The sequence below is a fragment of the Trichosurus vulpecula genome, chromosome 7 (assembly GCF_011100635.1).
Source record: "Trichosurus vulpecula isolate mTriVul1 chromosome 7, mTriVul1.pri, whole genome shotgun sequence".
Taxonomy (NCBI): domain Eukaryota; kingdom Metazoa; phylum Chordata; class Mammalia; order Diprotodontia; family Phalangeridae; genus Trichosurus; species Trichosurus vulpecula.
This window is the reverse complement of record NC_050579.1, coordinates 102,264,722-102,289,218: the sequence shown is the minus strand read 5'-3', so window position 1 is coordinate 102,289,218 and position 24,497 is coordinate 102,264,722. Positions and strand designations below refer to the sequence as shown.

The window sequence follows — 24,497 nt, the reverse complement described above, 5'->3', positions numbered from 1 at the left end:
CAGAAATCCTAAGTAGCTCCTCTCTTTCCTCTATCTATTTTCTTGAAGATTTGGGCAAGCCGAGTCGCTGAAATTAATGATCGGTGAGTGCTTTTTCATCCCAAAGTTTGGCTTAGACAAGCACTTGTGCTCACATCTTCTGAATTTTATCTGAAATTGAATTCTGAGTCTAGTTTATTTTACCAGAAGTGTTTTCTATTCAGAATGTTCCTGCTTTCTTTTGGTAGGTGGAGAGAGGAGGTTGGGGAAATGCAGAGCTGGGCCTAAATCTGTGATTTCACTACTTTATTAAATTCCCTCTACCTGTGCAGATCAGTAACTGCAATTACTACCCTAAGGATTCGCCAGGGGAAAGGGGTGTGTAGTGACTGAAATGTTAAATGACTTGTCTACTGTCATTAGCCAAGCAGGATTTGAACTCAAATTTTCTTGATTCTGAGGTCAGTTTTTTATTTACAGCACCCTGCAGAGTGGCAATTATAAAAATGGAGTAAAACAAAAAAAGAATAATTCTTACAAATAAAATTGAAGTTAAAAGAAAGACAAAGGAAATTTCAGTTTGAATATTAGATGGATAAAGTCTTTGCCTATTTCACCCTCTACCAGTTAAAACACATTAATCTTTAAGACTCAGATAAAGTATTATTTGTTCCTGAAAGTTTTCCTCTTTCCTCCCACAACTGGAAACAAACTCCCATGACACTTTATACTGACATAAACTTATGAACCTATAGGATAATAGATATAGGGCTAGAAAGTCTTCAGAGCCCAATTAATCCATTTAAATCATTTAAAGAGAAAAGTGGGGGAAAGACAGATTAAGCAACTTGCCCAAGGTTACACAGGTAATAAGTAGAATAATTTAAGTCTGAACCTAGATTCTCTGACTCCAAATATAGAAATCTTTCCCACTAGACCCTACTGACTTCTAGGAGGCTATATAATACATCGCACAGGTTATTCACATTCTGGAGAGGTCTATCTAGGGATAATAGCAAAGTTTTGTCCTTTGATTTAAAAATCATTTTCACTCCTTCAGGATGGGGAGTGGGAAAAAGTTTATTGAAAAAGATCTTGGAGTCTTAGTGGACCATAGCCCAATATTAGTCAGCAATAATATACGACAGCTGAACAAAAGTTAATGTAACCTTGGAATGCATAATGGGAAACAGAGGTTCCACAAAAAGGGAGATGATAGTCCCTGTAACCTATGCCATGGTCAGCCCACATTTGTGAAAAACCATGTTCAGTTCTGGATACCTCAGTTTCTGAAGCTCAATGATACGTTAGACTAACTTTTAAAGAAGTACAACCAAGATAGTGAAGGGCCTTAAATTATGACAAACAAGGAAGAATGATAGGAAATAAGCATGCTTAGCTTGGAGAAGGGAAGACTCACAAGAACTTAATAACTGTCTTCAAATGTTTGAAGGTATATTATATGGGAAAAGGTTTAGATTTTTGTTATTTTTGGCCCCAGAGCCCAGGAACAGGAGCAATGGGTAGAAGTTGCAAAGAAAAAAATTAGGCTTGGGTATAAGGGGCCACCTAAAATTAGAACTGTCATGAATAGAATGGGCTGCCTGAGAGGGAGGCCATTGTTGGTCTTCAAGTACAAGCTGGATGGTCACTTGACCAACATGTTGGAGTGGGGATTCTTTTTCAGGCATTAGTAGAATAAGATGGTTGCTGAAATCACTTTAAATTTTAAATTTCTATGATTCCCTGAGTCCCTCCTATGAGTGCCATCCCTGAATAAGGAACCATATTTTATTCTTCTTGGTATTACTCACAGAATTTAGTAAAATACTTTGCCCTATGGTAGGGTATCAGTAGACATTCATTGGGTAGATGAATACTATCTGGATGGGGAGGGAGGTAGTTTAATTTCATCTCAGAAAGACTACACTTTTCTAAGTTTCTAATTTTTTTTTACCCCTCTCAATGTTTTAACCATTTTCTCTACTAGCCCAAACCCCAATTTAATGTTCTATTGAACAACTAACTGCCTGACAAGATTGTTAAGATGAAACAAATTTAAGAAGACCACTAATTTCTCCTGGAACTACATCAATCAATATGCCATTCAAGATGTATCTAGAGAGCTTCTTGCAAAACATAAATGACAAAATTTTAATTTACTTCCAGACAGTATGACTTGTTAACAATTTGTGTGCATGGTTGTCTGAACCCAAATGGAATTGATTTTAGTAGAAGTCATATACTTGAGCTATTTATGCATGTTATAAAACAAAATTTTTCCTAAGTAGGAGGCATATTCTGACATTTCAAGAAAATGGCCTGAGAAAATAAGCATAAAGAAACCAGCAGCCATGAGTGCTTTGTGCCTGCTTTCAAGAGAAAGTAAACAAATTATTGCAAGCAATGAATCTATGGATGTAATTTTGTCAAACAGTGGGACTTTGTGGCATAAATGACTGTGTTTGTTCTGCCTTAATAATGTGATTTTGTGCTCCTTTGCTTTATAATAACATGACTGGTCAAGAGATTTCTTTTTACCTTTCAAAATTTTGGATTAATCTGGACCTGGGAAGTTGACTAGCCATTAGGGATAAAAGCATTGTACAAGATGACCTAAGAGAAGAAAAACCAGAGAACATTCCTTAATGTTATAAAAATGGTTTGAAAATTTTCATTAAAAAAGAAATTGATGATCAGGAATAGATTAAATTAGCCCAAAGCTAACTTCATTCATTCATTTCATCATCTACAACTATTTACTGAGCACACACGGCACAGTGCTTACATAAGGTGTTGCAGAAGATAGAGGGATTTTTTAAAGATAAATTTCCCCTCACCCTACTTCTTTTTTTTGATAATTTACTTGCAGAGGCAGCTAGATGATTCAATGGATAGAGTGCTGATCCTGGAGTCAAGAAGACCTGATTTCAAATCTAGCCTCAGACACTTACTAGCTGTGTGACCCTGGGCAGGTCACTTAACCTCTGTTTGCCTGAATCCACTAGAAAAGGATATGGCAAACCATTCAAGTATCTTTGCCAAGAAAACCCCATGGACAACATTGGCATGTTATGATCAATCAGATCACCAAGTCAGACATGACTAAATGACTGAACAACAATGATACACTCGCATGTTCTATTACGTCAGAAGCCTTCCTTTCTCCAAAACTTCTTATTGCCTTCTTCAGAATGTGTACTGAGCCATTTGGTATGCACTTTCATCCTCCTCTTGTTACACCTTTTTGCCCCCTCCTTACATTTACCTCTCTGCAATATGTTTAACCAAGTCCTCCATCTTTTACCTTTATCAATTATCTTCTTTGTACATTTTTCCTACTTAACATTTTGTCATAACCCACTCTATCAATTCTTTAAAATGAGTTAGTAAATGGAGCTAAAGGTGATACGATATTGAGCCAAAAGCCTGGGGAACTGGTTTCAAAACCTTTTTCTAAGACCTGACTCTGTCACTGACTCTTTTACCTTTGTCAAGTCACTTAATCTTGTATCTTGATGTAAAATCTGCAAGCCTGCAAAATCACCGAATTGGGCTATATTACCTTTAACATGGCTTCCATTGCTGAGATCCTATGATTCTGGCAATATTCTATCTTCTCTGTGCCTCTGACTCACCGGACTTTACCACAATGACTCAGAAGCCTTCTCACCCTGGAACTTCACTCATCTCTCTTACCCTGAAGCATCCTTCTGCCATGCTGTTCTCTTCCCACTAGCAAGTGCCTTCCAGAGGCTTCTATTTTGGAGATAAGTCCAGGCTACCCATGATTCATTTCCCTACTGACTATGCTTCGAACCCTTTGGACTTCACCACCATGGCCCCATGCAGGTACTCCCATTTTAACTACCTTTTTATCTGTCATCATGTCCCAATATAATATAAGCTATTTGCAGGCAAGGATTGTCCTTTTCATTTCAATTTGTAACCTTATACCTTAGTCTGGTGCCTGGCATATAATAAGTGCTTAATAAATGTTCATTGTTTTGCATTCCCTTCCACATTCAAACTCCTTAAGTGTAGAACCACAAAATAGGGGATTGGGGATAAGGAGGAGAGAAAGATAGTGAAGGAAATAAATGCAAAAAAATCATATATGAATCTACTTTATTTTATTTTTAATTTATGGAATAAAATAAGCATTTTCATAGCATAGTATAATAAAAATGATGGTTGCACATGAAACTGTAAATCTACCATGCTATTCTTTTTAAATATAGAGCAAAGGTATATAAATTCCTTATTTTTTTTATCCCTCCTCCCCACTCCACCCTAGAGATGGCCACTATTAGACACAAATATGTATATATACACATATACACACATATGTAAAATTATTCTATACATACTTCTATTTATCAATTCTTTCTCTGGATGCAGCTAGCACCTTTCTTCACATGTACTCTATAGTTAATTTGGATATATATTTATATGAACCTATTTTTAAAGAAGTGAGTTTCATGCTTTTAGCTTTTCCCCAAAACTCATTTATTTAAAACCTGGTTATATCATTTCATTATATCATTGAGTTAAAGCTAAAAGGGACTCCAGAAGTCATCTAATAAAACTGCTTTATTTTATAGCCGAGGAAACTGAGACCCATGGAAGTTAAATGAATTATCTAAAGTCTCATAAGATGTAAGTGGCTGAGCTGAGATTTGAACTCAGATGCTTGACTATTAATAAATCATATGGGTGATATAATGAGAGTTGCAAGAGACCTAGCTGCAATCTAGTCCAACTTCCTCATTTTACAGCTTGAAAATTGAAGCCCACCAAAGTAAAGTAATTTTTTGTAGTCACACAGGTAAGAAGTAAGTGCCAGAATATGAACCCAGGCCTTTGGAATTCAGTTATACCAACCTTTCCACTGTCCCTGCCAAAAGGTTTCATAAGGTTCTGTGGGGCAAATCAATCTACAATATTAACTATCACTTTCATCTTGACTGGTCTCCATTATAGTCTTCCAGGAAATCCAGACAAGTTAGTCAGAACATTTACTATCAGATACATTAGGAAACAGAACCTACCCTACCAGGCACATTTTTCCCAAAATTCAAGTTATGTTATTTAATTGTCATTTTTTTCAGATGAAACATGATTATGTAATATACTATTTTGAAGATCATAGAGGAAGACTGAGGAGATATTTTTTCATTATTAGAAAAATCAGAGAGCATTACATCATGAAAAACAATTCAAAGAAGCCACAGCAATATAAAAAGGGTAATGCTAAAGCAACTGGAAAATTATTTGCTTCATGGACAAGGACATCCAAAGAGCTACCTCCCTGTAAAAGCATTTGATATGTGAAAATCAAAGTTAGAAACCCAAGTGCAAACAGCTAAGAGCTAACCAATTTCTAATATAGTAAGTACCTCACAGATGTTATAATCATTTCCCATCCTTGCCCTTCCTATCTTTATAGGAAGAGATATAATGTGTTCCTTCATATGCTTAATTCTAGATTGCACTCTCCAGAGTGTGTTTTGTGCCCACCTACAAAGAGGCTGATAAACACTGGAAGCTTTTGGTCATACCACCCCCTGTGATAGTCAGGAGGAAAACCTTCAGGGATATATATTAGTGCTCCTAGCAAGCAAGCAGCAGATGGAGAATAAACTAGTTCAGGAGCTCAGGGGAAAACAGTGGGATTGCATTCTAGCAGGGAATAGTATATACCCAAAGTTGAGTGGCTGCACACAATACTTATTTAGCTCCTGTAAGCCTTGCCATGGTTAGAGGAGTGGATGAAGGCTGGACCAACATCCATCTTCAAGGAAGAAATTCACACTTAACAGTCTAACTTTGTTCTATATCAAATATCTTTGTGCAGACTAAAGACAAACACTAGAATGTGGTTTCTTAATTTGTTTTGGGCTCTTTTGGTAGTCTAGTAAAGCCTATCAAGCCCCTCTCAGAATAATGTTTTTAAATGTGTAAAAGAAAACACATAGAATTACAAAGAAAACCAAATATATAAAAATAAGGATTTTTTCTCTATCAAGTTAATAGATTCACTAATATCTATTCTCCTGGAGGTTGCCAGGTTAAGAATCCACTATATTAAAAGAATTTGTATTTTGTCTGACTGGAAATTTCTTTTGGCCATTCATTTAATAAGACTGAATCTTAATGACATGAATTCTTTTAACTTTAATAAGAAGTTTAGTACTGGGTATGAACCTCCTGTGTATAAAACTTGATGAGGCATAGGAGGCCTACTGGAGGAAGGTAGTCATAGAGACAGATTAGCAGATTTGTGTCCAATCTATTGAATCAAACCAATAGCCAGTCTTAAGTAAAAACAATAAAGTTTTAAAACCGAGGGAAAAAGCTCGTTAAAATGAAACAAAAAGCAAACAAATAGCCAAAAAAAGAGCTTAGGGGAAAGGGAATAACTAATTTTATATGAGAAGTCTGATGACTTTGTTTTCAGAAATGAAGTCAGAAAAGCCAGATGCACAAATTTCCTTCTCCAGCTCATTTTGCAGGTGAGGAACTGAGGCAAAAAGGGTTAAGGTACTTGCTCAGGGTCACACGGCTAGTAAATGTATGAGGCCAGATTTGAATCGCTGATTCTAAGCCCAGCTCTCTATGTACCACCTAACTGCCCAGGTTTACCCTACTTCTCTAATCACAATTGATTCCTGTGGTACAGCATCTATCCCAATTCTCCCCTTACATTGCTCCAAACTCTCTCTAAATCATTTCCTACTTAAGATCTTGCAGTAAACCAGACTTAATTCTAATAATGTTCCTCTCTCAAAAGAGCAAGCTCAAGTGTTAGGTGTTTACCTGCTGCTCATTGTGGGTGTTCTTACTCCACGTTCATTCACTTATCAGACATTAGAAAGAAATTTACGTCTTAATTTTTGCCCAAGATCTTTTCTCCCCATTTTCACTACAAATTTTCCAAGTTCTAACTTGTAAAATTCCACTGCCATCATAGTTAATCTTCACTTTGCATAGCTAGCCATCACTTAGTACTTAGATCTTTTTTTTCCCTTTTTTTAAAAGACTGAATCTTCCCATCTCATTCACACTAAAAATATAGGAAATAGCTTATCCCACTACTTATTGACAGGGACTTTGACCCACCTCATTTCCAAATTGGGCCAATTCACCCCTCCTTAGGTAGCCTGGTGGCTCCCTGCACCCAAGGGATCACCATATTAATACTGAATTTGATGTGAACACCCAATTGGCCTAGCCTATTTTAGCCACCAGGCTGCCTAAGAAAGGGTAAACTGGCTAATGATGGAAATGGAGCAGGTCCAAGCTCCCAGGCCAATCAATATTAAAATTGAGTCAATCTTTCGTGAAGAAATGGACAGTGCAATGTCCAAATGCTACCGAGGAACAAAATAAAAACCATAAAGCACTGATGGGGAAAACAGAAGAAGCTGTAGACTTGCAGCTGGGATGAATAGTTTCCCAACCATATTTTCCCTTCCTCAGAACAACAGAAAACCAAAAAATCCCAGCAGCAGACAATCCTGGTTAGCCTGCTTATCTCTACTTTGGAAAGAAAGATGTGATATATTCCTTTGTAGAGATAATTGGAGGATTTAGAGAAATGCAAAACTTTCACTCAAAGTACTGAAATTCTGCCCCCAACACCTATTTGTGTGAGTTAATGGGCCTTCCTTGGAGTTTGACCATATGGATTTTTTTCCAGTATGTTGTCACATCTGTGTTGTCCTAGGAGAACAAGAACACCTTAAAAGAAGACTAGTATTTCTTTATGGGAAGAAGGAAAGACACAAGGAGTTAATACCAGCTTGTCATACTACTAGAATTCACCAATGAAGAGACCACTAATAAATTTCATCTTACTATATTCATGCCATCATTGTAGCATGTTGAAATCATTTTGCCTCATATCAGCTAACAAGGGATCTCTCACAGTTTCATACAATCTTCAAATCTGAAAAAATACATCAAATGTCACACACAGAGGGCCAAGAATAGATATGTGGAATATTCTGTTTGAGACTTCCCCCCAAAACTGATATTGATCCACTGAGGACTAATCTTTGGGTCCAGTAATTCAACCTTTTCTGAATTCGTCAAACTAGACTCGCATTTTCCTCATTTATAGCTATATTATCCAGAAGGATAGTTAGCCTGAAAGATTTTTTTAATGAAATCCTTTGTTAAAATTCAACCATATTATATCTGTGACATTACCTTGATCTATTACCTTAATTATTCTATTTAAAAAAGAAAATGGGATTCACTGAGTAAAACCTATTTTTGATAAAGCCATACTGGTTACTACTGGATAGAATACTTAGAATCAAGAAGGGCTGGGTTTTCAATCCTTTTTTAAAAATTCTGACTAGTGGTATGACCTTGGGCAAGTCACAAGCTGAACATCAGTTTCAGTATTTGCATAATGGTGATAATATCTGTAATATCTACCTCATGGGGTTGTTGTGAGGCTTAAATAAACTTTAAGTTGCTACATAGTAACCAGTTATTGTCATTTGTATTGGTATGTTACTAAATGTTTACAAACTATTTCTTAAAAAATGCATTGTAGGATGTAGACATTGGAGACTGATAGGGTGATGACGAAAATACCTCACATTTCTATACGGATTTATACTATGTCTGTATTAATATGAGAAACTGCATAGTGATGGTTATGCGTGGGGTCTGAATAAAGAAGCAGAGAACAAGGGGGTGCAGGGAAAGAGAGGAAATAGATGTCCAAACCAACATTCCCATTGAATGATTTTAGAAAATCTTCATAGGACTAAAAGAAGTCTTAGATATTGTTTCTCATTGTACAGATGAGATTATTTTTGGTGGAAATGTATAACGATACAAAGGACACTGGTTCTGAAGTCAAAAGATTGAAACACCTGATTTAATTCATTTTTCTCTGTGTGACATTGGAAAAAGACACCTAACCACTATGGGCCTCATTTAATTACAAAAATAAAACATTCAACAAGGTGATCTCTAGGGTCTCTTATGGCTCTAACTCACACAATCCTATTCACTGTGGTACAAAGAAAATGAATGACTTCTTCAAGGTAATAGACTGAGTGACTGGCAAAATCAGAACTAAAATCTCCTAATTCCCAATCCTAGACTATTTTTTCTTATGACAACATCATGCTAGCTCATGAAATGAAAACTAAGACTGATACCAGATACTATGTATCCATGTTACATTTTCCTATGCTTCATTTTCTGATTAATTTGTAGCCTTGATATGTTTTATTACTTATTCACACTTCAAAATTTTAAGAGGTCCGTGATTCCTCAATATGGCCAGATGCTCCACCAAAGCAAATCTCAACCTCTCTGTGCCTGTGTAGATTTTTTTCCTGGTTTTCCATGCCCCACCTCCATCCAAAATGATCACCTGAAGGCCAGACTTCTGGTTATGAATCTTTAGGAATTGAATTCATCTGCTCCTTGCACAGATATATCCATTCCTAGGCCAGTCATTTACTGTTACAGATTATGAAAGAAGTCCACAAAGTGATGAATGAATCTTTTTTAGAGGATGTGTTGTTGTTGTTTGTCCCATGTTCTCAAAAAGGATCAATGACATCAGCAAGGTGATGTCTTGACTTCCAAGTGAAGTGGATTTAAGTGAAACAGAGCTGTGTAGAGTCATCAGTCTTACTCCCTCCTCCAGAGTCATCGGAGTCCAGTGGTCAAGATGACTGGTGATGGCCTCAGATGAAGTGGGAGACCTTGGCCTTTTTAATCTAAGTTCGTTCTCAGGGCTCAGTCTGTCTGAGGCAATGCCCATTCAGTAGTTAAAGGCTAAAGCACATACATCATGAGGAAAGAGAGGAGGTGGAGGGGATGTGTTCTGTATTATTGTAAGCTAGTACTGTAATCAATGAGATGACAGACACATTGAGGAATTCTACTGAGGTGATTCTCCCTCTTGTAAACTTTTTTCCTCCCCAACTTTAATCATGATGCAATTTTCTTGGTGAATTAGTATTCATAGTAAACAAATGGCAATTTTCAATGACTCTAAGCTGAAGAGCAAGTTCCAATCTGCATTGGTGAGAGGGATTTTCCTCATTGGGTTATCCCTACACCCATGTAAACACAATTCTCAAGTGGAATAGCTTGGAAAATGACAGGGAATTTATTATATAATATTGAAAAGAAAAGCAAGTTCAATGTAATAGAGATATAAGGTTTCATATGTAATTTTATTTTGCTTTGTATACGGAAATGCTCATGTTTTGCAATATTTGCCAAGTTATCAATGACAAAAACATTGTTTTTATACCACCCATCTGGATTTTGGGAAAAAATTGATAACATGGTACAATGGATAGGGAACCAATTTTTGAGTTCAGAATCAAGTCCTGCCCCTGACACATACTATTTGTGTCACCACAGGAGAGCCAATGAAGTTACCAATGAAGTTATACACTCAGCCAATCAGCATGTGTTTATTATGTACCTACTATGTGCAAGAAAGCATACTAGTCACTAAGAAGACACACAAAACAGTATCTCACATCAAGAAGATGACAAACTAGCCAGGGAGACAACATGCAGGTGTGTCTAGCACATGCATGCATTTATGTGTATTTATATATAATATATATATATATACACTATACACATATGTGCATATACATACATATAAGCAAATATGAGATAAATGCAATACATTTTTTGAGGGAAGATGCAAGCATCTGGGGACAACAAAAATGCTTCTTATATAAGGTATACACACACACACACACATATATATACACACACACATATATACATATGTATGTGTATAGAGAGAATATAGATATAGATATATATAGACATAGATATAGATATAAAGTGGCACCTCAGCTGAACCTTAAAGGAAAGTATAGATACTATGAGTAAAGGTGACAAGACAATGCATGGGGATAGCCAGTGCAACATATGTACAGAAAAATAAGCAAGTCAATTTGGCTAGAAGATCCAATTGTGAATGTCAATTTTGCATGAAGAAAGGAAATATGTAATAAGACCGGAGATATAAGATGAGGTCAGATTGTGTTAAAAAGCCATATAGAGGAGTTACTGTATGATTCTATTGGTAATTGAGATTCACCTGAATTTATTGAATAGTAGTAGTAGTAATAGTAATTAATAAAAATAATAAATATATTAATAGCAATTACTAATACCTAGCATTTATATAGCACTTTAAGGTTTGTACTAAATTATAAATATGCATGCATTCATACATACATGCATACATTTTGCGTACATGTGTATATAATATATGTGTGTGTGTGTGTGTGTGTGTGCTATAGATCTTATTTAATCCTCAAAAAACCCTTAAGAGGGAGGGGCTATTATTGTCCCCACTTTACAGATGAGGTAACTAAGCTTGACAGAAATTAAATAACTTACCCAGGGTCACACATCTAGTAACTGTCTGAGGCCATATTTGAAGTCAGTTTCTAATTCAAGATCCAGTACCCTATCCACATTTCTGGCTACCTGACAAAGTTAGTAGTAACATAATCAGAGCCACGCTTTAGGAAAACTGCTTTGGCAGCTGTGTGGAGGATGGATAGATTGGTGAGAGATATTAATGGGGAGACTAATTAGGAGATATAGCAAAAATTTGTTGGAGAGGTGTTGAAGCAAGTATTATGGTGGTGGCTTTGTTAATAGGGAGAAAGGGGTAGATTCAAAGGATGCATAGGCAGAAATAGCACCATTTGGCAATTGATTCGATATATGTGCTAAGGAAGAATAAGAAGTCATGGATGACACCAAGGTTGTCAACGTAGGTTACTGGAGGGATGGTAGTATTATTTTTTAACCAAAAAACGGTTTACTTCAGTCCACCAAATAGAAAAGTTTATAATAGTTGTGTCTTCCCCCCAAAGTGTGGCTGAATCAGGCATGAAAGTGAGGTTGGAAATATGAACAGTTATTAGCCAAATTTCTGATTGAAAAGAGTGGTTAAGAAAGAAAAAAAAGGCAGGAATATGCAATTCCATGTTGCACTCGAAAAACACCTTTTGCTAAAAAATAATCTCCATCTTCCAAGTAGAAATTTCATGGAAAATACTAGATGTGATCTGTAAACTAAAATGCAGTGTTTCTATACCATCAACATAGTTATAGCTGATATGCATTACTTAATCTTGTTACATTTTTGTCTTAAACTATTGTCAAAGCTATATATTATGACCAAAGAGCAGCATGAATTTTTTTTCCTTTAGCAGAGAGGATTTTTGAAGCAACCCAGTGGCTAACATCAATCAGGCAGTCGGTCGGCATTCTCACCGCTATTTTAAAATAAAACTATTTTGTTCACCACAGTAGTCTGAACACGCTTTCAGCTAAGCACTTTCCCATCTGCACAGAAAAGGAGGAAATGGCCATTTTTGCTCCTTGTTTCTATGTTCAGGGTAAGAAGCAAGGACTGGGAGATTTGGGCTGGAAGATCATGGGAACGACTGTAGCCACTATCTTTCCAGCTCATCAGAAAAAAAGGAAAACCAAATTGTGTTATGACTAAATATTCACTTTAAACATTTACAGTGAAGTAATTCTTATCATTAGCCAGTAGTAACGTAGACTCTGAATCAGCTTGCAGTCAGTTAGCATGTGCATGCATGTATGTGTGTGTGTGTGTGCATGTGTGTGTGTTGTGTTGTGTTTCCTTCAGCAGGATAGAAGTCACAAGGTCAAAACCTCTTAAATGTCAGGTTGAGTCTATGTCCATTTTGTTGTTTGTGTATATTTCTCACCATGGAGACATTCAGGACACTCACTGCAGTAAACAAAATAGGAGTCATTGTTCTTTTAAACTTGTGGAACTACACCCACGGCAGGGGCTTGGGCTGCATTCTGTAAGCATTACTTAGCCTTTCCAACAGGATGATGATGGTAATATGGTGGTGTTTCTGAAAGAAACTGAAGGCCACAGAGGAAATAAAGGTAAAGAAATAAAAAGGGCTGATGATTTGTACTAACAAGCAGATGATCAGCACTGGTGATTTTCCATAGAAACCAGCCTCTTTTGAAGCTTGAGCATGGTCATTCAGTTGTGATTGTATAACGGTGAATTTCCTGAAAAATAAAACAATTTGACTGGAGGAAAAATATAACACACATATTAACAACAAAAGGTTCAAACATTTGTGCACACACATTGGATGACTAGACTAGGATCTCATGATTGGGTCTGGTAATTTATGTTACCTGTACGCTAGTCATTTCCCTAAGGATAAAAACCTCATAAATGATTTTCAAAGTCCACTGGGTGCTGAAGTTACAGTTTTAGAACTGAATTCACACTGTTTCAATCAGCTGACAGCAGAAACTGCCATAGGAGAAATGCTGAGTCCTAACACTTTAGGTCTTCTAATTCTGACAGGTAGAGACTTATTAGCTCCTATATCAATTGAAAAGCTACATCATGTCCTAATATATGTTGTATACAATATCCAAAATAAAGTAGGAATGCAAAAAATTGATCAATACAAAAAAGTAAACACACAAGTTTTAATTATCAAGATTATTTCAGGGCAAAAATCCTGTTCCAATGATTTCTATTCAGAAACTGTTCCTGTTAAGTGGCTCTGTCAAGATGATTATTCCAGTTTAGTCTCCAATTTGTACACAATTCTACATATGTTCCTTTATTTCCCAAAGGGAGGAAGGTATGATGGGATACTCAGCAGGAGGTCATTCTTAGGTGTTGGACAAACCAAAAGGTCCTCGGTCTGTTAGCACCCACTGATTCCATCCCTTTGAGAGTCTCAAGGTGCAGAATATAATTTAGAAAACAATTTACAGACCTGCTCATTCATTCCGGTGTTAACTTTCTCTTAAGTTAACTTTCTCTCATAAGGCCACTCTGATATAGTGATGTTTGATGCAAGGTGAAACTCCTTTGTTTAGCTAGTAGAACTCAACAAGTTTGATCAGATTTGGTGAATTTGGTATTTCTGTCATCAAGGCCAAAGAACATCTGTCTCTCATCCTCACAAGGCAATATCTGGATTTTTTTTTAATTTTCTGGTGATTGACAGAGTGTGAATACAAATGCCTTTAGATTACTCTAGCTGTCATGAAGGAGGAAGAGCTCATCTACAAGCCCTCACTGTTTAATAAATCCTATGTAATTCTTCCTGAGAGATCCTTCCATGAAACAAGTTTTATGCCCTATGGATCACTGTACTTAGTGTAGAAGGGTAGAGGGGACTTTGGCTACCTAAGACTTCCTTGTGTTTTGTTTCCTCCAAGCATGGCCCTCTTCCAAGGCTACTCTCTGAGTTTCAGCTGGATTCTCAATCACTCCCCCTGTTTGGCTAGAAAAGTCCATTGCCATGAAGGAGTTCTCAGAAACACTACATACTAGAGTTGAGAAGGGGGAAAGCCAGGCTTTCCTCTGCTGTGGAATTCTGTAATTCAGATAAAGAAGGAGCATGCCGTACTCAAGGAACCGAAATGCCATCATCCCACACATTCTACTCTATTCATCCTCAGCATGCAGTCTCATTCCTTACTTTGTTTGGCTTGTTACAAAAGCCATAGTCTATAGGGGCATTGTACTGCTTCTTGCCTGCTACCAGAGAAAAGATATTGTTGTCTTCCAGGTCAGTCAACAACTTCAAATGCCTTGGCTCCTTTGAAGTTCCTTTTGTGGAGCAATAAAGTAATAATCTTTGCAAACACACATATAATTTTTCCATGACTTCCTGCCTAGCTCTTTCACATGTAAAAAACCTTGAATTTCAGGACAACTGCTGGAATTTAAAAAAATTCTGCAAAAGCTAAGTTTGGGGAATATTGCCATTTGATTGCTGATGCCAAGCCACCATCTGTTCTGGGAAGAAATTCACAGGATTTTGAAAAACTTGTTTTTTGTATAATTCTTCCTGAATAAAACTTTACTTTCACCTCCCATCATGTTTTCTGCTTGGACAACCAGCTTGTGGTCTCCTAAGCACTTTCTAATCCTAGATAAAGGGTGATGTTCCACTAGGGTCCAGCTGTTGTCATCCACACAATGACTTTTGTAAATGAGCAGCCTGGCAGAGGGCCCTGGAGGTCACGTCTGCTAGAATTTCCACTGCTTTGCTTTTGCAATCTTCGCTAATGACTTTAATGTCCTGGCCTGTATTTCCAGTTGTTAGCCCATTGCATTTCTCCTTGATTTCTCACGTTTTCTTGGTCTTGGGAATTTTTCATTATAAGTCCTTTGGAATTGTCTTGGATCACTGTATTATTGAGAACAGTTAAGTCATTCACAGTTGATCATTGTACTGTATCATTGTCACTATGTACAATGTTCTCCCGGTGCTGTTCACTTCACTTTGAATCCGTTCATATGGGTCTTTGCAGGTTTTTCTGAAAGCATCCTGCTTGTCATTTACTATAGCACAATAGAATTCCATCACAATTATATATCACAACTTGTTCAGCTATTCCCCAATTGATGGGCATTCCCTCAATTTCCAATTTTTTCTCTCCACAAAAACGGCTACTATAAATATTTTTGTCACTTTCCTTTTTTTTTTTTTTACCTCTTTGGGAAGCAGACCTAGTAGTATATTGCTGGGTCAAGGGGATGCACTCTTTTATAGTGCTTTGAGTCTAATTTCAAAGTGTTCTCAAGAATGGTTGGCTCAGTTCACAACTCCATGAACACTGCATTAGTGTGCAGATTTTCCCATTTCCCCTCCAGCATTTATCATTTTCTTTTTCTGTCATATTAGCTAATCTGATAGGTGTGAGATGGTACCTCAGAGTTGTTTTCATTTGAATTTCTTTAACCAATAGTGATTTGGAATATTTTTATGTGACTATAGATGGCTTTCATTTCTTCATTTGAAAACTGCCTGTTCATATCACTTAAAAATTTATCAGTTGGGGAATGACTCATATTCTTATAAATTTAACTCAGTTCTCTACGTATGTGATAAAAGACCCCTTTATCAGAGAACTTACTGTAATTTTCCCCAATTTCCTGCTTTCCTTCTAATCCTGGCTAAATTGGTTTTGTTTTTCCAAATTTAAAAAAAATTAATGTAATAAAAATTATATATTTTACATCTTGTAATGTTCTCCTGACAGGTAAACTATTCCATGCTACCCTACTTTGCTTATTATATCACTGTTTATATCTAAATCATATTTGCCTTTTTACATTGTCAGTATATAGTGTGAGGTGTTAGTCTATACTTAGTTTCTGCAAAACTGCTTTCCAGTTTTCCCATCATTTTTTGGCAAATAGTGAATTCTTATCCCAAAAGTTTAGAACTTCACATTTATCAAACACTAGATTACTATGGTAATTTAGTACTGTGTGTTGTTTGCCAAAAAATGATATATATAATTTTATATATATCATATATAATATCATATCATATCATATATATGATAGGTCCTAAGTCTCATAAGCCATATTGGGCTAGGTTTTATTTCAGATGTCAAAATTACTTCCATGAAATTGCTTTGAATGTCTTTTGCAGACAGAAAAGATGCATGTTCTATGCCAACAAAAACTGCAAGTGACAGATTGAATTGGTAGACTTTAACTAGTAGGAAGAGTTAATGATGATATCTTTTTCCTCCCCCAAAGATGTTTGCTTTAGTAACAAGCAGAAACCGAAAGCTACTTAGGTTTTTTTTTTAAAAAATGCAACATGTTTCAAATATTAGGAAAAGTGACTAGGAAAACTCGATAATACGATCAAGTTGACACCTAAGGAATGTCCCAGGTAGGTGTGTTTGTACAGCCTCCTGCACATAATTCTTTCCAGATGAAATAGTGACAAATGATGCAAATACTAATTTCCAACTCTATATTCACTATAAGCCTTAAGGAGATTTTAGACTTTAACCAAAAGAATTGAGATATATATATATATATATATATATATATATATATATATATATTACATATAACATTTATATAGTGGTTTAACTATGTGGCAGATAATGGAAGCATTGTTACTCTTATTTTACAAATTAGGAAACTGAGGCTCAAGGAGGTAAAATGACTTGCCCATGGGTTATAAACCAAATTAATCACGTATCCAGGTCTGCAAACTCCTACCTGGCCCACTGTTTTTAGATTTATAGAATCATAGGGCTTAGAAACAGTTCAATCAATCAACAAGCATTTATTAAGCATCTACTACACGTAGACATCTACTACATGTCAGGAATGGTGCTACATTTTGAAACTCCAAAGACCAAAATGGAACCATCTAAAATGTATGTAGTTAGGATATGCAAAAGGGACATGAAAGAGAAATTATGTAATTTTGGAATAGAAGCGTGACCAGCTGGGGGAACCTGGATAGGCCTTTTGTAGAAGGTAGCAATTAAGGTGAGCCTTATAGGAAATTTGGAATTTTAAGAATCAGAGACAAGAAGGAAGAAAAGAAATGACAGTCCAACATAAACCCTTAGGATATGCCCACAATTAGGAGACAGACTATCAATGATCCAGCAAAAGAGACTGAGAGGGAGGTTAGAAAGTGATGAAGAGAGAGGATCCAGGAGGAGAATAAGGTCAACAGTGAGAAATGTTGTTGAGTGGCCAAGAAAGATAAGAATTGAGAAAAGTCTACCAGATGTAGCAATTAATAGATCACTGCTGCACCTAGGACAAGAAAAGAAGCAGTTCGCTGATGGCCAAGGATTTTTTTGATCTTGGAGTTCACTATTCAAGACATATGTAAGACCAGAATCCATTCTCTAATAGATAAAAATGTCAAAAGATATGAAAATACAATTCTCAACAGAAGAATTGCCAACTATTACATAAAAACATGTGAAAGAATGTTCCATATCTTTAATAATGGGAGAAACACAAATCAAAATAATCCTAGCATTTTACTTCACACTCTACAAATTGACAAAGATGATAAAAAAACAAGAAAAAGCAGAGTGGAAAGAAACACTAATACATTGTTGATGAAATTACAAATTAGCACAGCCATTCTGGAAAATAATTAGAAATTATGCAGATAAAGTGACTGAAATGTCCACACCTTTTGACCCCAAGATTTGACTGCCAGGCATGTATTCCAAGATAATCATTGACTAAAAGAAAGCTTCTGTATACACCTCAAGTAATTATAGTTTATAAAGGGTGCCTCTACTTCCTTTCCTCTCACTCTCTTAACTCTCTACAATCTGACTTCCTGCCTCATTGTTATATCAAAACTGTCAGTTAATAAAAATTTATTAAGCATCTACTATGTCTCAGGCACTATGCTAAGTGTTAGAAATCACTCTATTTAAAGTTACTGATATTCTCTAAATTGCCAAATCTAATGACCTATTCTCAAACCTCAATTTTCTTGATCTTTCTATATCCTTTGAAACTTTTCATCACCCTCTTTTCCTTCATACTTCCTTCTCTCTAGGAATTCATTACACTACTCTTCTGATTCTCTTCCTGCCAGTCTTACCACTCTTCCAAACATTTGCTGTCCCATTCTGCAAGTCACACCCTCTAACCATGGATGTTTCACAAGGCTCTATCCTGCTCTCTTTTTTACCTCTAAACCATTTCACTTGGTGATGATCCCTATGCTGATGTTCCTCAGATCTGTTTTCCAGCTCTAACCTTGCTGCTTACCTCTGTCTTGTACCTCCAACTGCCTATTGGACATGGTTAACTGAATAGGCATCTTCGACTTAATATGTCCAAAATTAAACTTATCATTTTCCTCTCAAACCCTCCCCTCTTCTCAACTTCCCTATTACTCTCAAAGGTATCACTGTCCTCCCAGTACCTCAGTCTCTCAATCTGAGTATCATCCTCAATTCTTCACTCTTTTTTCACCCCCACCCTCCCACCCATATCCAATCTGTTGCCAAAGCTTGTCAGTTTTACCTTTGTAACATCTCTTGCTCATAACGCTTTCTTTCCTCTGGCACTGCCACTACTCTGGCACAGATCATCCTCACTTTACATCTGAGCTTCTGCAATGGCCTGCCGGTTCATCTCTGTGATACAAACTTCTCTCTACTCCAGTTCATTCAGCCGGTAAAGCGATCTTCCTAAAGTATATTTCTGACCATGTTACATACACCTTCTTCTTCAACAAACTCTGGTGACTACCTATCACCACCAAGATAAACTATAATCTTCTCTTTGTCATTCAAAACTATTCATAAAATTCAACACCATCCTAGACCTCCCATATACACTTTTCTAGTCTATTTCTTACATCCCGACGCTTACTTTTCAATCCAATGACACTGGTCCCCTTCCTGTTCCTCAGACGAGACATTCTATCTCTCCTGACTCCGGGTATTTTCACTGGCTTTTCCCAAAAGCCAGAACAATCTCTCTCCTCATCTCTGCCTCTTGACTTCCTTAAAGTCTTAGCTAACATCCCACCTCCTGCAGATAGCCTTTCACAACCCTCCTTGATTCTAGTGCATCCTTTTTACTATTTTCAGTTTTTCTTGTGTCTATCATGTTTGCACATAGTTGTTTTCATTTTTTCACCTCCAATAGATTGTAAACTCCTTGAGAGCAGGGATTATCTTTTGCTTTTAAAATCCTGGCACTTAGCACAGTGACTGGCATATAGTAGGACTTTAATAAATGTTTATTGACTGAATGACTGAAACCAAGTAGATACCCATTGATTGGTGAATAGTCAAAATGAACAGTATATGAATATGGCAAAACATTACTGTAAGAAATTATGAATATCATGAATTGAGAGAAGCATGAAAATATTTAAATGGAGTGATGCATAGTGAAGTAAGCAGAACCAAGAAAACTGTATAAAATGACAACAATGTAAATGGAAATAACCATCATAAAATAATTGAAGCTTAATATTGTAGAATTAGACAGATACGCTTGGCCCCAAGGAAGTAATTTGTAAAAGAAAAACACCTTTGGAGATTTTGGAGGTCCTTAGGAATGTAATATTGCACATAATGTCATTTTTCTGATGTGTTGATCAGTGTTGATGAATTTTTCTCTTCTTTTGTTAAAAATTTGTTATCAGAGATGGCTTTCTGAAAGGGCATGGGAGAGGAATTCAGAGGGATACCTAAGCAATAAGAAATAAAAGATCATCATAACATTTTTATGAGATCGCTGATAACTTTAAGTAGTAATTTCAGTTGAGTGATGAGGTACAAAATTAGAAAGCAAATGACTGAAGAGGGAGCACTGGAAGTACTGACTCTACAGAATATTTTTTCTCTGAATTTGCCTGAGACATGGAGAAAAGATATAGTACAATAGATTGAAGGAATTTTAGGCTCTAGTGGTGTCTGGCTGTTTGTTTTTAGAGAAAGGAAGCGACTTAAGTGTGTTTATAGAGATTGATGATAATAGAGAGGGGATGATTGAGAAGACAATATTATCTGGGGAGACATGAAGGTAATAGACCAAGGTTACATATAAAATAGTTGGCCTTGGTGAGGAGAAGAAACACCTGCTTTTCAGAGACTGTAGTAAAGAAGGAAAGAATGGGGGCATGATGTCAGCTCCCTGGACTAATCTTATAATTTCTAAGAAATGTGATAGCTGTTATTGACATTAGTGGAAGAAGTTTTACACATAGACTTTCTATTATCTTACTCAATGGAAGAATTTTTTTCATGTCACACATCTCTCTTTCATATTTGATTTAATGTTCATTTAAATGTTTTAACTATATATTGTGGAGGGTTACTAGGCTAGACATTGAAGGAGATACAAATATAAATAAGAAACAATCCATCTATTACCAATTATTAGGTACTATAATCTAACAAAGATATAGATATAGGTACTGGAACTGTGATTCTACTGGTTTAGGGAATTAATGCAGGTCAGCATCTTCTCTGCAGCTTATAGTCTTAGAGAATTGCCTAGAACAGTATAAGGGGGTGTGTGTGTGTGTGTGTGTGTGTGTGTGTGTGTGTGAGAGAGAGAGAGAGAGAGAGAGAGAGAGAGAGAGAGACAGAGACAGAGACAGAGACAGAGACAGAGACAGAGACAGAGAGACAGACAGAAACAGAGACAGACAGAAACAGAGAAGCAGAGAGACAGAGACAGTGACAGGGACACAGAGAGAGCATGATTAAATTCTTACCACATTCCAGGCACTGTGCTAAGTAATGAGAATACAAAAGCAAGCAAGACAGCCCCTGCTTTCAAGAAGTTTATGGAGGAAGAAAATACATAAAGGGGAGCTAGAAAGAGGGGATGGATCACTCACTGCAGTGTGATAAAGAGATGGCAGGAAAATGGCTTAGAAGCCTGATTCTGAGCAAGATGAGGTAAAAATCCACCTATCAGAGTCAAGCCTATTGGAGTCCAAGATTCAGTCGTAGAGTGCATTAGGGGAGAAAAAGATGAGCTTGATGGCCAGAGTGTAGGTAATAATACCAGAAGAGGTGAAGCCACTTGGCCAATTATACGACCAGTAGGTATATAGGTGGGACCTGAACCCAGGCCTTCCTGTCCTTGAGGCTTGCTTTCTAACCACTATGCCATGAAAGTATGAAAACAAGTAAAATATAAAAGAGGATAAGTGCATAAAACAAGACCAAAGAAAATGCTATCAGACTTCATGTGGAGGTTAGATGATTTTCAAGGTATCCATGTTAACTAGACCTCAAGTCCAAGGAAACCATTTCCATGTGTCTTGCCCAATAGGTTACCTGCAGAGCCCTGAGATTTTACTTAACACATATCCTGATTGAATCTTGATTCAATAGACCCGAGTTAAAAGTGCAGAGCTTTAGGAAGAAGGAAGGGATCAGGAAATAGGTAACATCATAGAGGAAGTAGCATTTGAAGTGTTTAGGTATGTAACAGGGAGAAATAAGAAGTGGACATTCTAGGCATAGGGAATTATACAAGTAAAAACACAAAGGAATGAAATTTGTTCTTATTTTAAATTTTGTGTTTGTGGGAGAAAGAGAAAGGGAGATAATCCACTTTGTGTTATTTTCTCTGCTTGCTTATTTCAGGCTAAGCAATTTTGTTTCTTTTAACATGTCAATAGGTCCAACTGTGCAAATAGATGCCCTACTAACTATTTTAATGCCATGTGATGAAGCTACAGAGAGGGGTTACAGCCTAGGAAGGCTAATGACTTTGGCTAGGCAAGCAATAAAGAATGCTGGTTGCCTTTGTTGTGCTTCTCTACCTCCTGGGAAGAAGAGAGACTCATTTTTTAAAAAATAATAATGGTCGGGGGGCGGAGCCAAGATGGCCGCATGAAGGCAGCGTCTTACCGAGCTCTCTCACAAGGTCTGTCAGATTCCTATAAAAAAGTGAATTTGAACAGATTTGAGAGAGTCAGAAACCGCGAGCAGTCTGCGTGGGGCCAGTTTCCGAGCCGGGAGAGTCTGAAAGGCTGAAGACACGATCCTGTAGGCTCGGAGAGTGCTCGGCTGCAGAGCTGCTCCAGACCAAAGCGGAAACGGCCAGCGGGGAAATCCACGTGGGAGACGGGCTGGGAGAAAGCTGGGCACCCAAAATCGGCAGAGATCCCCAGGACTCCCAACACAGGACGGCAGTCTGTGGGAGCGACGAGAGGCAGCACAACGCCACCGGCCGTGAAAACACCCACTCCTGACGCTTGCAAAACCCAGGAACTCGGCTTCTTGAACTTCCGGAAGACTCAATGGCCAGGTAAAAGCCTCTAATCCCTCCCCCCCTCACCCAGAGAATTCCTCGGGAAAAAATAAAAGAGAACTGAAACAGAGGAGAAAGTAGTGCGGCCTCACAGGACAAATACTAGAAGCTCATTAGTCCCAGAGGGGCAGAGTCGGCAGGGGTCAACACCGGGAGCCCAGACATAATCTTGCTCCCCCAGGGGAAGCGCCAGTCATCAGCTCAAACAACAAACAGCTGAGACCATTGCTGAAAAGCAAGTGCTGGAGAGCACCCATAGGGAGTGAGATGCCAGGGAGCCAGACCCCTCCCCCACACCTCAGGAAACTGAAGGTTATAATTCTAGACTCACAACCCCCAGAATAAGAAAGCTGGGACAGAGAGCCCAAAGATAGAAATTCGTTGTAACGTCAGGAAAAGGGAAAACAACAAACATGAAGAAGAATACAAAAAAACCGAGGACAATAGATTCTTTTTATGGAGACAGGTAGGATCAAAATATGGATATGGAAGAGGACGGCAATGACTCTATAGGTGTGTCTGATACCTCAAAAAGTAATATGAACTGGTCTCCAGCCCAAAAAGCATGGCTGGAAGAGCTAAAGGAGGATTTTAAAAACCAAATTAGGGAGCTAAAAGAAGACGAAATCAAGTCCCTAAAGAATAAGATTGGTGAAATGGCTACGGAGATACAGAATCTAAAGAGAGAAAATGAGACCCTGAGAGGTAAAATCAACCAAATGGAAAAGGAGACTCAAAAACAAAATGAAAACACTAACTCATTAAAAATTAGAGTTGAGCAAGTGGAAGCTAATGAATCTATGAGGCACCAGGAAGTAGTAAAACAAAATGTAAAGAATGAAAAAATAGAAAATAATGTGAAATATCTGATTGGCAAAACAACTGACCTGGAAAATAGATCCAGGAGAGACAATTTAAGAGTTATTGGTCTACCGGAAATCCACGATGAAAAAAGGAGCCTTGACAGTATCTTCGAAGAAATTATCAAAGACAACTGTCCAGAGGTCCTAGAACCAGAGGGCAAAATAGTCATTGAAAGAATTCACCGATCACCCCCTGAAAGAGATCCCAAACTGAAAACACCAAGAAATATTATAGCCAAATTTCAGAACTATAAACTCAAGGAGAAAATACTGCAAGCAGCCAAAAAGAGGCAATTCAAATATTGTGGAACTACAGTCAGGATCACGCAGGATCTCTCAGCTTCCACATTAAAAGACAGGAGAAATTGGAATATGATATTCCGAAGGGCAAAGGAGCTGGGACTACAACCAAGGATCAACTACCCAGCAAAACTAAGCATAATTTTTCAGGCAAGGCGATGGACATTCAATGAAATAAGGGAATTCCAGATCTTCCTGATGAAAAGGCCAGAACTCAATGGAAAATTTGATCTCCAAATACAAAACTCAAGAGAGACATAAAAAGGTAACCTGGGGGAAAAACCCCACAAACCTTATTAACCAATAAGGCAGGTTGTTTACATCTTTATGTGGGATTATATCATCTTATGTATGTTTTATATGTATATATATATACATATATATATATGTGAGTATACATATGTGTGTATATATATATATGCACACATATATACATGTGTATATGTATATATACATATATAAGTCAGTCTTGAGAATGGTACAGCTATTTTGACAATTGAAAGGGATATACATAGGTTGTGAAATGTATCAATTAACTGATGTAAAGATATAAAATATAAGTAAGAGATATAAAGGGAGGGCTATGAGAGGAGAAGTAAGGAGGTAGTAGAAAAGGGTAAATTACACCAAATGAAGTGGCACAAAAACATATTATAGTAGAGGGAAAGAAGGGAGGGAGAAGAGCAGTATTTGAGCCTTACTGTCAT

General features: G+C 37.2%; 1 pseudogene; it reads right to left on the bottom strand.

Moving 5' to 3' along the window:
- Positions 1-13,848: 13,848 nt before the first annotated feature.
- On the bottom strand, positions 13,849-18,656 carry LOC118857592 (annotated as a pseudogene).
- Positions 18,657-24,497: the final 5,841 nt, after the last annotated feature.